Raw genomic sequence first — 11,529 nt, 5'->3', positions numbered from 1 at the left:
ATACATGCCAATAAATATAAGTATGACAATGTATGTGTTATACTTAGTCTCGTCACAACCTCTCTTATAAGTTTTGTCCAATATAAAAATAAAACTACTTTATAATACATTTTCTATTATTACAATGTTTAATAATGCATATACATATTGTATAATATGACCGATGTAAAAAATTTTTCGAAATGATTTATTTTTTTTTCATTTCAATAACAGCACTCACAGTTTCTATTTTTGAGACCGTCCCAATTTCTATGAGATATTCAAGGGTTTATGTTTTGGAACTTTAGACAAAAACTGTAGTCCAATGGGTTCAAATCCGAACTTCTAGGCGACCAATCATCTGCAGCAATGAAATCAGGAATATTGCTTTTGAGCTACTAAATATTCATAAATTTGCTTCGATTCTTCTACAACATCGGAAGGTAAGAAAGAATAACTTCGAGAAGTATAAGTAGCAAGCTCTCCACTTGCTTGAGTATGTTCGAAAAAGCACCAAAAATCTGCCGCTTGCAGCAGCTTCAAACAGCCACTTCTCAAAGGTTTCATAACACATTTGCTACATCTGATATGTATTATCAAAAAGCATTTGTGGGATTTATATCAAATCTTCGGAGAATAATTCTAAGATTTTGTACTTTCAAAAAAGAAAACAGAAAATAAAATTCTGACTACCACTAACCTCTTAATAAGCGAAGACAAACCCGGAACTAATTGATATATGTACAGCTATGGACACATAAATGGCACAAAGTTTCATTTCATATAAATGCTAAAATTGTTTAAGTTAAAGTTGTTTAAAATGTAAAAATTTTGCATTCAATTTGGAGCTGCTGTACTAGCGTTGTACTGTACTGCCCAAATATTCCGTTAATTTTTGCTTTTTGCTTACCGTTATCAATTATGTGTAGTCAAAGCTGATTTTGAGTGGACACATAAATGGCACAGATTACTTCGCAGAAGTAGGACTCGCGCAGATTTTAATTTAAGAATATAATTTTTGTGTTGTTCAAAAATAAATAATTGAAAGTATTTCAGTGAAAGAAATAATATGAAATGGGATCCGGAAAGTACACTACAATAAAAGAAAGGGGAATTATTTGGAACTTGCATAAAAAAGGGCAAAAAGTAGCATATACCAAACTAATAGAAATTTCTCGTAAAAAAGTATACAACGCAATCAAATCATGTATGAAGAACTCCCAAGTATTGGTCAAAGGCAGGATTCGGAAGCCAAGACCATGTAAAATGGATACGCGTAAAGACGCTGCTGTAGTTGAATCGTCAAAAATTATCCATTTAAATCATCACGGCAGGTAGCAACTGATATCAACCAATCATCGGAATTAGGAATATCTTCTAGACTTGTCAGAAGACATCTGAATCAATCAAAATTGTTCGGACGCATAACGAGGAAGAATCCACTCCTTTAAAAAAAGATATTTCAAAATATAATCCTAGGTACATTCAGAAGACGATAAAGCATGGTGGCGGATATTATGACTTAGGGAGCATTTTCTTGGCATGGTGTAGGCCCGCTCGTAAGGATCAATAGAAAAATGGACAAGTTTCAGTACCTGCACATTTTAAAAAACCATATGGAACCATATGCTTTTGAGTCTATGCCAATTAAATGGAAATTCATGCAAGACGACTATCTCAAACACGACTCGTTGCTAGTCAAAAATTGGTTTCTGCAGAAGGATAGATAGTTTGGATTGGCCAGCGCAAAGTCCTGACTTAAATCCAATTGAAGACCAGTGGAATGAAATCAAGACTGAAATTGCAAAGGTTAATTAAAAAATATGGACGATCTCTTTTCTGCAGTTAAAAAAACTTGGTACGCTATACCAAAAGCTACATGTCAGAATCTCGTAGAAAGTATAAGTATTTGTATGGATCAAAATTTATAGAAATGCGATTTGAACTAAATTATTAACTTTTTTTAGATTGTGCCATTTTTGCGTTCAGCTCATTATACCAAAATTTTCGCATTTTGATGATTGTTTTTTTATACTCTCGCAACAAAGTTGCTAAGGACAGTATTATAGTTTTGTTCACATAACGGTTGTTTGTAAGTCCTAAAACTAAAAGAGTCAGATATAGGGTTATATATACCAAAGTGATCAGGGTGACGAGTAGAGTTGAAATCCGGATATCTGTCTGTCCGTCCGTCCGTCTGTCCGTCCGTCCGTCCGTCCGTGCAAGCTGTAACTTGAGTAAAAATTGAGATATCATGATGAAACTTGGTACACGTATTCCTTGGCTCAATAAGAAAGCTAAGTTCGAAAGTGTCATAACTAAGCCATAAATAAAGATATTAAAGTGAAATTTGGCACAAAGGATCGCATTAGAGAGTGACATACTCGGACGTAATTTTTTTGGAAAAGTGGGCGTGGCCCCGCCCCCTACTAAGTTTTTTTTACATATCTCGGAAACTACTATAGCTATGTCAACCAACCTCAACAGAGTCGTTTTCTTCAGATATTTCCATATACTGTTTAAAAATGGAAGAAATCGGATAATAACCACGCCCACCTCCCATACAAAGGTTATGTTGAAAATCACTAAAAGTGCGTTAACCGACTAACAAAAAACATCAGAAACACTCAATTTTACGGAAGAAATGGCAGAAGGAAACTGCATCCAGGCTTTTTTTAAAAATTGAAAATGGGCGTGGCCTCGCCCACTTATGGACCAAAAACCATATCTCAGGAACTACTAAACCAATTTCAATGAAATTCGGTATATAATATTTTCTTAACACCCTGATGACATGTACGAAATATGGGTGAAATCGGTTCATAACCACGCCTTCTTCCAATATAACGCTATTTTGAATTCCATCTGATGCCTTCTCTGTATAATATACGTACATATACATTAGGAACCAATGATGATAGCGGAATAAAATTTTACACAAATACGGTATTTGAAAAATATGTAAATGACGTATAATGAAATCTCGATTATCACTTTATCATGCGAGAGTATAAAATGTTCGGTGACACCCGAACTTCCTTACTTGTTAGCAATGAATTTTGTACTGTTATTAAAGACAAAGATTGAACCTTTTAAAAAAACCCAAACACTTGTTATTTATTAAAAACATTTATGATACTGTAACACAAATAAGAAGATAAAAAAATGTGCCACTTATGTGTCCTCAGCTGTATATGTACATACCGCAAACAAATTATATTACATATTACGGGATACTGTTTTCTGCGAGTATTAAGTATCTCCAGTAACACTGACAGATAAGCGCACAAATATTTCCAACAGTTATACTCAGCCGGAAAATATCGAGCAACTGACATCTGCGAATTAAAATTCCGAGTCAAGTGCATACGTCAAAACTTGAAACTTACACGATAGCACGTACATTACCAATCGAAAAATGCGCGCAAGTAAAAAATGGCGAAGGAAACAAGCATGAAATATTGCCAAGTTTTGGACTAGCGCCATTTTTTTACGACTAGACACAAACAAACACATACACATAAAATCATTTGTGTGATTTACATGCAAACTTGGTGTGAACAGTTAACCACACAGTCGTAGAAGACATATATATACATATGTACAGTTATTTGTATACAACACAGCTATTTCCGTAATTTACACATTTTCGTCCTTTACTGCTTTCGGAGGATCCTCAAACAAATTGATTAGCATCCAGTTCTAGACAGCTGAGCAGGTTAGGATGTAAGTACCGGCTGCCTACTTTAAGTACGCTATATTTTTCCGTAATAATCTGCAGACCATGCGAATCAGATCAATCAGCTAGCGAATATTATGTTTCCAAAGTAATTGTGTTACTAGTCTCTTTTTTCTTGTAGAGATAGAAGATGAAAATATATAGAAGGCGTAGTTATGTGAGATAGCTTTTCGATTCTTGCGTCGCTATTAGTTCCGGTTTAAAATATAAATACAACAGACAGATATATAAGACAAGTGGGGCGATCTATGCCAAAATTCATGCTAGTTGACAAACAACAAATATTAAACAAATGATGTTATAGATTTTTCATTGATAAGCGGATGTCCGAAAACTGTATATATATATATATGTGTAGAAAACGTACACGGACGGACAACTCGAAGCGGACAGATATATTAATATTAATATATATAAATATATTATTGTTTACTTACATTTCTAACTAAACACCTATTACTTACATTTTTAACTTAAACTACATAAATACGAAAGAATGCAACCATGCTATAGTAGCCGTAGTCAATCCCAACTTGACGAATATGCGAGACGCGTACTCGACAACGGATAAACTGGACAGTTGCTTTTTGAATGTGAATAAAGATACAACTAAATCAGTATATACTTGCTTACTAAAAATTATTCAGAGTATACTTATTTCCTACATATGTCTATCCAAATTCAAGCAAATTCTCTTCTATATCAATACATTCAGCTCCGCAGGAGTCTATGTCTCGTGAATAAGTGAACGTTTAGATTGAGAGTGTTAACTTGATTGATAATGTGCTTTTATTTGCTGCTTTATTTGTGTATTTATCCAAATTGTTGGAGCGTGCTGCCTGAAGTCTCGTATGTCGAAAATTTCACAAGTGTATACCATACATAATGATACACTTAAGACTGCAGCTAAATAGGAAAATATTGTGAAGAATAAAATATACTGCAGAGAAATTGCGTGATACTAAATTCCATTATAAACTTAAACTACACAGCATTAACTTAAGGCAGGCTTAAGTATTTCTTTTATATACTGGTATTTTTTCCAACATGTAAGCAATCATTTAAGATTGCTGCTACTTTTATAAAAGTTCAAAACATATAGAAAATTAGGTGAAAAATATTATGTTTTGGGTAGCAAAGTTCTTTTAGCTAACGAGACTGCTTGCTACGGGAACTTGCCACCTGTTTAATGTTTTTTATTATTTTTGTAATTTTGTTTTTAATTTTTTAAGTAATTAATAAGGTAATACATGTTTAAGAAAGTAACGACCGAAAATAACCAAAACAAGTAAGGAAGGGCTAAGTTCGGGTGTCCCCGAACATTTTATACTCTCGCATGATAAAGTGACAATCGAGATTTCATTATATGTCATTTACATATTTTTCAAATACCGTATTTTTGTAAAGTTTTATTCCGCTATCATCATTGGTTCCTAATGTATATACTCGTATTATACAGAAAAGGCATCAGATGGAATTCAAAATAGCGTTATATTGGAAGAAGGCGTGGTTGTAAACCGATTTCACCCATATTTCGTACATGTCATCAGGGTGTTAAGAAAATATTATATACCGAATTTCATTGAAATTGGTTTAGTAGTTCCTGAGACATGGTTTTTGGTCCATAAGTGGGCGAGGCCACGCCCATTTTCAATTTTTAAAAAAAGCCTGGTGGCAGTTTCCTTCTGCCATTTCTTCCGTAAAATTGAGTGTTTCTGATGTTTTTTGTTTGTCGGTTAACGCACTTTTAGTGATTTTCAACATAACCTTTGTATGGGAAGTGGGCGTGGTTATTATCCGATTTCTTCCATTTTTGAACTGCATATGGAAATGCCTGAAGAAAACGACTCTGTAGAGTTTGGTTGACATAGCTATAGTAGCTTCCGAGATATGTACAACAAATACAGTCAATTTCCAAAAAAATTGCGTCCACATATGCCCCTCCCTAATGCGATCCTTTGTGCCAAATTTTACTTTAATATCTTTATTTATGGCTTAGTTATAACACTTTATAGGTTTTTGGTTTCCGCCATTTTGTGGGCGTGGCAGTATGCCGATTTTGCCCATCTTCGAACTTAACCTTCTTAAGGAGCCAAGGAATACGTGTACCAAGTTTCATCATGATATCTCAATTTTTACTCAAGTTACAGCTTGCACGGACGGACAGACAGACATCCGGATTTCGACTCTACTCGTCACCCTGATCACTTTGGTATATATAACCCTATATCTGACTCTTTTAGTTTTAGGACTTACAACCAACCGTTATGTGAACAAAACTATAATACTCTCCTTAGCAACATTGTTAGAGTATAAAAAAATCCTACAGGGTCACAATAATATCTCAGACAATAATATCACGAACAGATTGTTATATACAAAATGATTTCCGTAGTAAGCAGAACAAATGGCTTTTTCATTAAAATCAATTTATTTTATTCAAAATAGTCTCCTTCTGCTTGAATACAGCTTTTTATATGGTCCAAAAGCATGTCGAACGGTGTTTTTGCTCGTTGGCCGGTATGGCCACCAGTATGCCGGTGCAAGCCTTTCGAATGGCCTCTTCGTCTGCATAGCGCTTGCTTTTTATGGGCAAATGCATTTTTTCCGAAAAAGAAGAAGTCGCACGATGCCATATGGCAGTCAATTTGTGCGGACCAAACCGTGCACACACCTTTCGTAAGCCTAAATGTTTGGTCAAAATGCGATAAATCAATGTTTTGGAGATGTTCAATTCCATTTCCATGAATTTCAATGATGACTTCGGCTGATTTTTGATAAATTTACGCACAGTTTCGAATATGTTGAAACCACTTGTGCTCTCTGCTACGGGATAGGCAATCATCGCCATAAACTTGTTTCATCAATTGAAACGTTTCGGTAAAAGCTCTTGTTCGAATCTTATTTTTGCACCGATAACACAAATATACTGACACTTAAAACGCAATAACTTCACTTCCAATCAATGAAACGTCATGAAATTCTCACTGGACAATCCATAAAGATACCACATTCTAACGCATCAGACGACATATAGAAAACATCCGGTTTACTTTGGAATACGCAATACTGGCAGATGATAATAAATTTCATTTAATATATTGTGCCGATTTGAATCAGCTTTATTAAGCATCTGAACTTATTTGCTGAAGCATAATAACATAATAAAATACAATATCACTACAAGGGTTCACAACAAAAAAAAACTTTAACTTCGACTGCACCGAAGCCATAATTTTCTTCAAAATTTATATCGTCCTCCTCTCACGTAAGCCCTTCACCACAATATATTTGTGCCAACGTCTTTTCTAATCTTCGAAACAGGTGTTAAAATCTATTTCTGAGATAACCTTCATCGTCATCAATTGACTCGAAACGGTTTCCCAGAAGTCACACGAAGTCAAATCAGGCGAATTGGTGTTAGCGGCGCGATACCGGTTGAAAATTTGCCGAAAAACTAACGAAGAATCCATGCAGTATGCGACGGTGCGTTATCGTGAAGCAAAAATCACCAGTTTTCGAGTAGCTTCTCACAAACGACACATAGCACTCAAATAGTACTCCTTGTTAACGGTTTGGCCAGTCGGAAGGAATTCGGAGTGCTCCACACCTCGATAATCGAGGACAACTGTTAACATAACCTTAATGTTTGTCCTGCTTTGACGTGGTTTTTCGAATTCCGCTCACCTTTGCCAAGATATTCGACCGTTTGATCGTCTGCTTCCGGGCTGTAAGTTTCATCGCCAAATGATTTTTCAAAATAGTTTTCGCAAATGCTTCTGATATTCGAAAGATGTCAGTGTTAATCATCGATTCTCAGGCACCAATTCTTTAATTATATTGATGTGTTGGTCATCAGTTGATTTATGACCGTTCTGGATGTGGTTTTTATTTAATTTAATGGAACTTGCTTATTGAATAAATTTACTCATCGTAAAAAGCGCCGAATCGACTTTATGTACTTTAGAAGAACAAGCGTATATTAACACAAGTGTTTTCTTGATTTGACATTTACACAGATGATAATCATACCAACCAAGAAAAGAAATATTTTAACAAATGGGTTTTCATGCGAAATTTAAATTAGAAAGTCTTACTTTTTTTGCCCAGAGTAATTCCCACGTCTCTTTTTGGGCGTTACAAATACGGTGGGAAACTTAATATTCCCTGTTCAGGATTACGTATTGAGAGCTCTATGGTTAGAAAGTATCGAAGTTTATTTTTTAGTTTACTTGACATTTAAGAGAAATAAGTTAATTTTAAACTTAAAGTGAGGTGTCTTAATTAATCACAAAGATACTACATAGTCAAAGGATTTAAACGGTTCGGGTTATAAAAAATTTTACAATATTTTGTGAACCAAATATTAGAAACTTTTAAAGAGTTACCTGGTGTCTTATACGTTCGAAAAATTCCTCCGAAAGTATCATGCAATATATGCTTATGGTCTTTAATTTGATTTCGCTACCAAAATTATTTTATTTTTTAGGTGATTGAAAGGAAAACTTTCTCCAACAACTTATATTCGTCGCTTTAATAAACATATACTATTATAAAATCCACATTATTTTGAACATGAATTTGTTCGAAGTATTTATCGTAGTCATAGAGCGAAAGTCTATAACCAAATGTGTGCAAATACTATGCTTGTTTTCATTGCTAAACTCCCATCTTCTGACTAAGAACAGATTCCATACTAAAACGGACTATATCAAGGTTTTTTAAAATTCAGGCCATAAATACTGACTATGCAAAATATATAAATCTGCTTTTCCTTGAGAACAGCTTTCATTTCAAATATGCCGGAAATTGGTTGATTATCGAAGTTCGCTCATAACGAGTAATATCGAATTTTTACAAGCTTTGTTATCATTCGAGATAAGATCTACGGACGATACGAATATTCTGTTTGATAAATGGGAATATGGACCTTACTTTTGTAAACACGTTTTGTTTCTTCAACAACATTTCAAAAAAACACCCTTTAAGATCTTTAATATTTTTACGTAGCTTCTATGAACATGAAATTGTATTTTAATTATAGAGTTTGCCTTCTTTGCACTTAAGAATTTCATAGTGTCATTTGCAAATTATTGCTCTTAAAAATTATTTCCCGTTTAGCAATATTGCATTACCTGTACAATAGAAATTTTAATTCGCGCATAAATTAAAAATATGTATATGAGGGCTCTTTATGAGCAATACCTAAGTACATACTCAGGATCGTTATATAGTATATATCATATTGTATTTATGTGAAAAGTACGTGAGTGTAAAACGTGTGGTTGTAGACTTTTAGAATGAAGCTGAACAAAGTTAAAGCATATTAATACCTTAGCGACAGAATATATCTCTTACATGGTGGATGTGAATGTACAGGTAAACTTCTGTTTATATTTAAATAGTTAAGTTGTGGCGCAACATTATAAAATGTATACAACCACAATTCTTTGACTTGTGGGTTCGAATATTTTATATACATTGCCTAGAACACCTTTTCAATGCTCTGTGGACACTTAAATCATCATTGGCGCCGTAGGTAGTTGATTTGCTGGTTCAAGTTCTTCGACGCCCAACAGTATGGTAATTAATAAGCGATGTGTTTGGGCGACCTTTATCGCCGTGCCATGGCATCTGAATATTGACAACGTAATGCATTTCATATGGATATGTACAGGGAATAAATATGTGTATGCATGATGTGTTAGTACATATTTGCTTTTTAAAGTTGTTTGATTATTAGTGTTTGTTTGGCATTTGTTGTGCTGACATTTAAATTTGCGTATGTTAAGTGCGCGCAAATACATGTTTATACATGTGTATGTTTCTGAGTATGTACATAAATATTGGTTACGTACAATAGCCCATAGAATATACGTATGTCTACTGTAACATTTGTATTAGTGCCATGGTGGTCCTCTTTATATTATACCAAGCAATTTGAGAATCAACCGTTTTTAAAATATTGACATCAGCTTACTCAGTCAGAAATTTTTGTGTAAAGAAATTCGATACTTCAATAAATATATACACAAATCTTCATACTGTTTTGTCCTTTTCCTAGCCAAACATGTCTTGAGGCGTGGAAAAAAATTAACTCATCTGTAGATATGACATTGCTCAAATCATGGTTTTGTTTTCCTACTTGTTAAAATAAAGCTTTTCTTTAGCTTCTCTTAGACTGAGTGGTGGTTTCTTCTCAAAAGCAAAAAGCAATACTTTTGTCCTCATTGTCGGAAGTGCACATTTCATATTTAAATAATTTGCAGTCCATTTGAAATCTTTAGGATGCTTTTTCAAAGTGTTTCTTGTAATGAGCACTCACTTTTCTTATTAGTAATAATTTATTAATACGACACGACATTACACTTTAAGAAGATCAAAAAAAAACTGACCGAATTGTTAATTTGCAAACAAAAAACTGAAAATAGTTTTTTGATGATTGAGTATATTCATACAAGGTAAATATATGTAAAAAATAAATTAATGAGTAATATTGCATGGATTGAGTACATCAAGAGCTCCGTCTTCTCACATTAAGGGGCTATACCAGTATAACGCATGAAAAATTAGGCGATTTTCGTGAATTTGTTTAAAAGAAAGTACTAGATTGAATGTTTCGACGCTCTATGGACGTAATAAAGTATATTTTTAGCTATATTAAATTTTTTTTATACAAAAATATTGAAAAATAAGAAAACAACGTTAACTTCGGTTGCAATGAAGCTAAATACCCTTCACAGGTGCACTTCTGTTAGTAACTATGTGTTCAGTTTGTATGGAAGCTACATATATGCTATAGTAATTCGTTCTGAACAATTTTTTTGGAGATTATATTGTTACCTTAAGCAGTAATCCATGTCAAATTTCGTGAAGATACCACGTCAAATGCGAAAGTTTTCCATACAAGCCCTTGATTCCTCGAAATATGCCTGCAAAGATGATAATGCTTGTCTCCGGATTGTTTTTTCCCTCTTTTGAGGACGCCGCGTGACGTATCTCCGCCTGCTTGATTCGGATGTCATCTCTTTTTTCTATATGTATATCGTCGTATGGATTCAAATCCAATAAGCCTTTGTATGTGGCACTATCACCGTCGCCAATATAGCGAACGTATTTCGCTCCGTATTGATCAATCGAGTAGCCAAAAATGTCTTTTACACTGTCAACTTCCATTTTTCCAGCCGTTCCAACATGATTTGCATCGCAATCGTCACGCTTTTCATACCATTCTTCATATTGTTCAGGATGAGAATATTTTTTCTTTTCCCATAGTTCACAACTCTATACAACAGTGGCGTAACTTCGGGCGCCTGGGGCCAAGGATGTTCTGCCGCCCCCTTTGTCTTTCTACCTACAAGTTTCATGAGGTGGTTCGAACAAAAGTGAATTTTTACAAAATATCTTCGCTATTAAGTATATAAAATTTAGGAACTAGAAGCCACGAAAATTCTGAAGTTCCGAAATTCTCAGAATACGTTTTTTGAGGAAATTGACAGTAAATTTACAAGAAATCTTATTAAAAGCCATAGAAAAAGCCAATTTTCGCCCTATATCTTGTACACTTTTGACACAATTTGCAGGAATTTTTGCCCGAATTGGAGTTTTTAAATACCATTTTTGAAAATTTGGAGAAATAAAAGCATTTGTTACATTCAAAGCATAGGGTAACTGTGAGAGTCACACGTCGCGACGACAGAGTGAAAATAAAAATACTGTTACAAATGTTTCTTGAAAATGGAAAAAAAATCATTCAAAAACGAATACACGCTCGTACTACCTTAAGCACGAAAGTCGTTACTGATTCAAAT

General features: G+C 34.2%; 1 protein-coding gene across 1 annotated transcript in view; it reads left to right on the top strand.

Moving 5' to 3' along the window:
* The first annotated feature begins 350 nt into the window (after positions 1–350).
* Positions 351–11,529, top strand: part of LOC120770632 — a 46,422-nt gene continuing 35,243 nt past the window's right edge. Inside the window, exon 1 of the mRNA XM_040098234.1 lies at positions 351–422. The gene's annotated coding sequence lies outside the window, so the exon portion shown is untranslated. The remainder of the gene's footprint in view (positions 423–11,529) is intronic.

The sequence above is a fragment of the Bactrocera tryoni genome, chromosome 3, assembly GCF_016617805.1.
Source record: "Bactrocera tryoni isolate S06 chromosome 3, CSIRO_BtryS06_freeze2, whole genome shotgun sequence".
Taxonomy (NCBI): domain Eukaryota; kingdom Metazoa; phylum Arthropoda; class Insecta; order Diptera; family Tephritidae; genus Bactrocera; species Bactrocera tryoni.
This window is presented reverse-complemented; position numbering and strand designations above follow the sequence as displayed.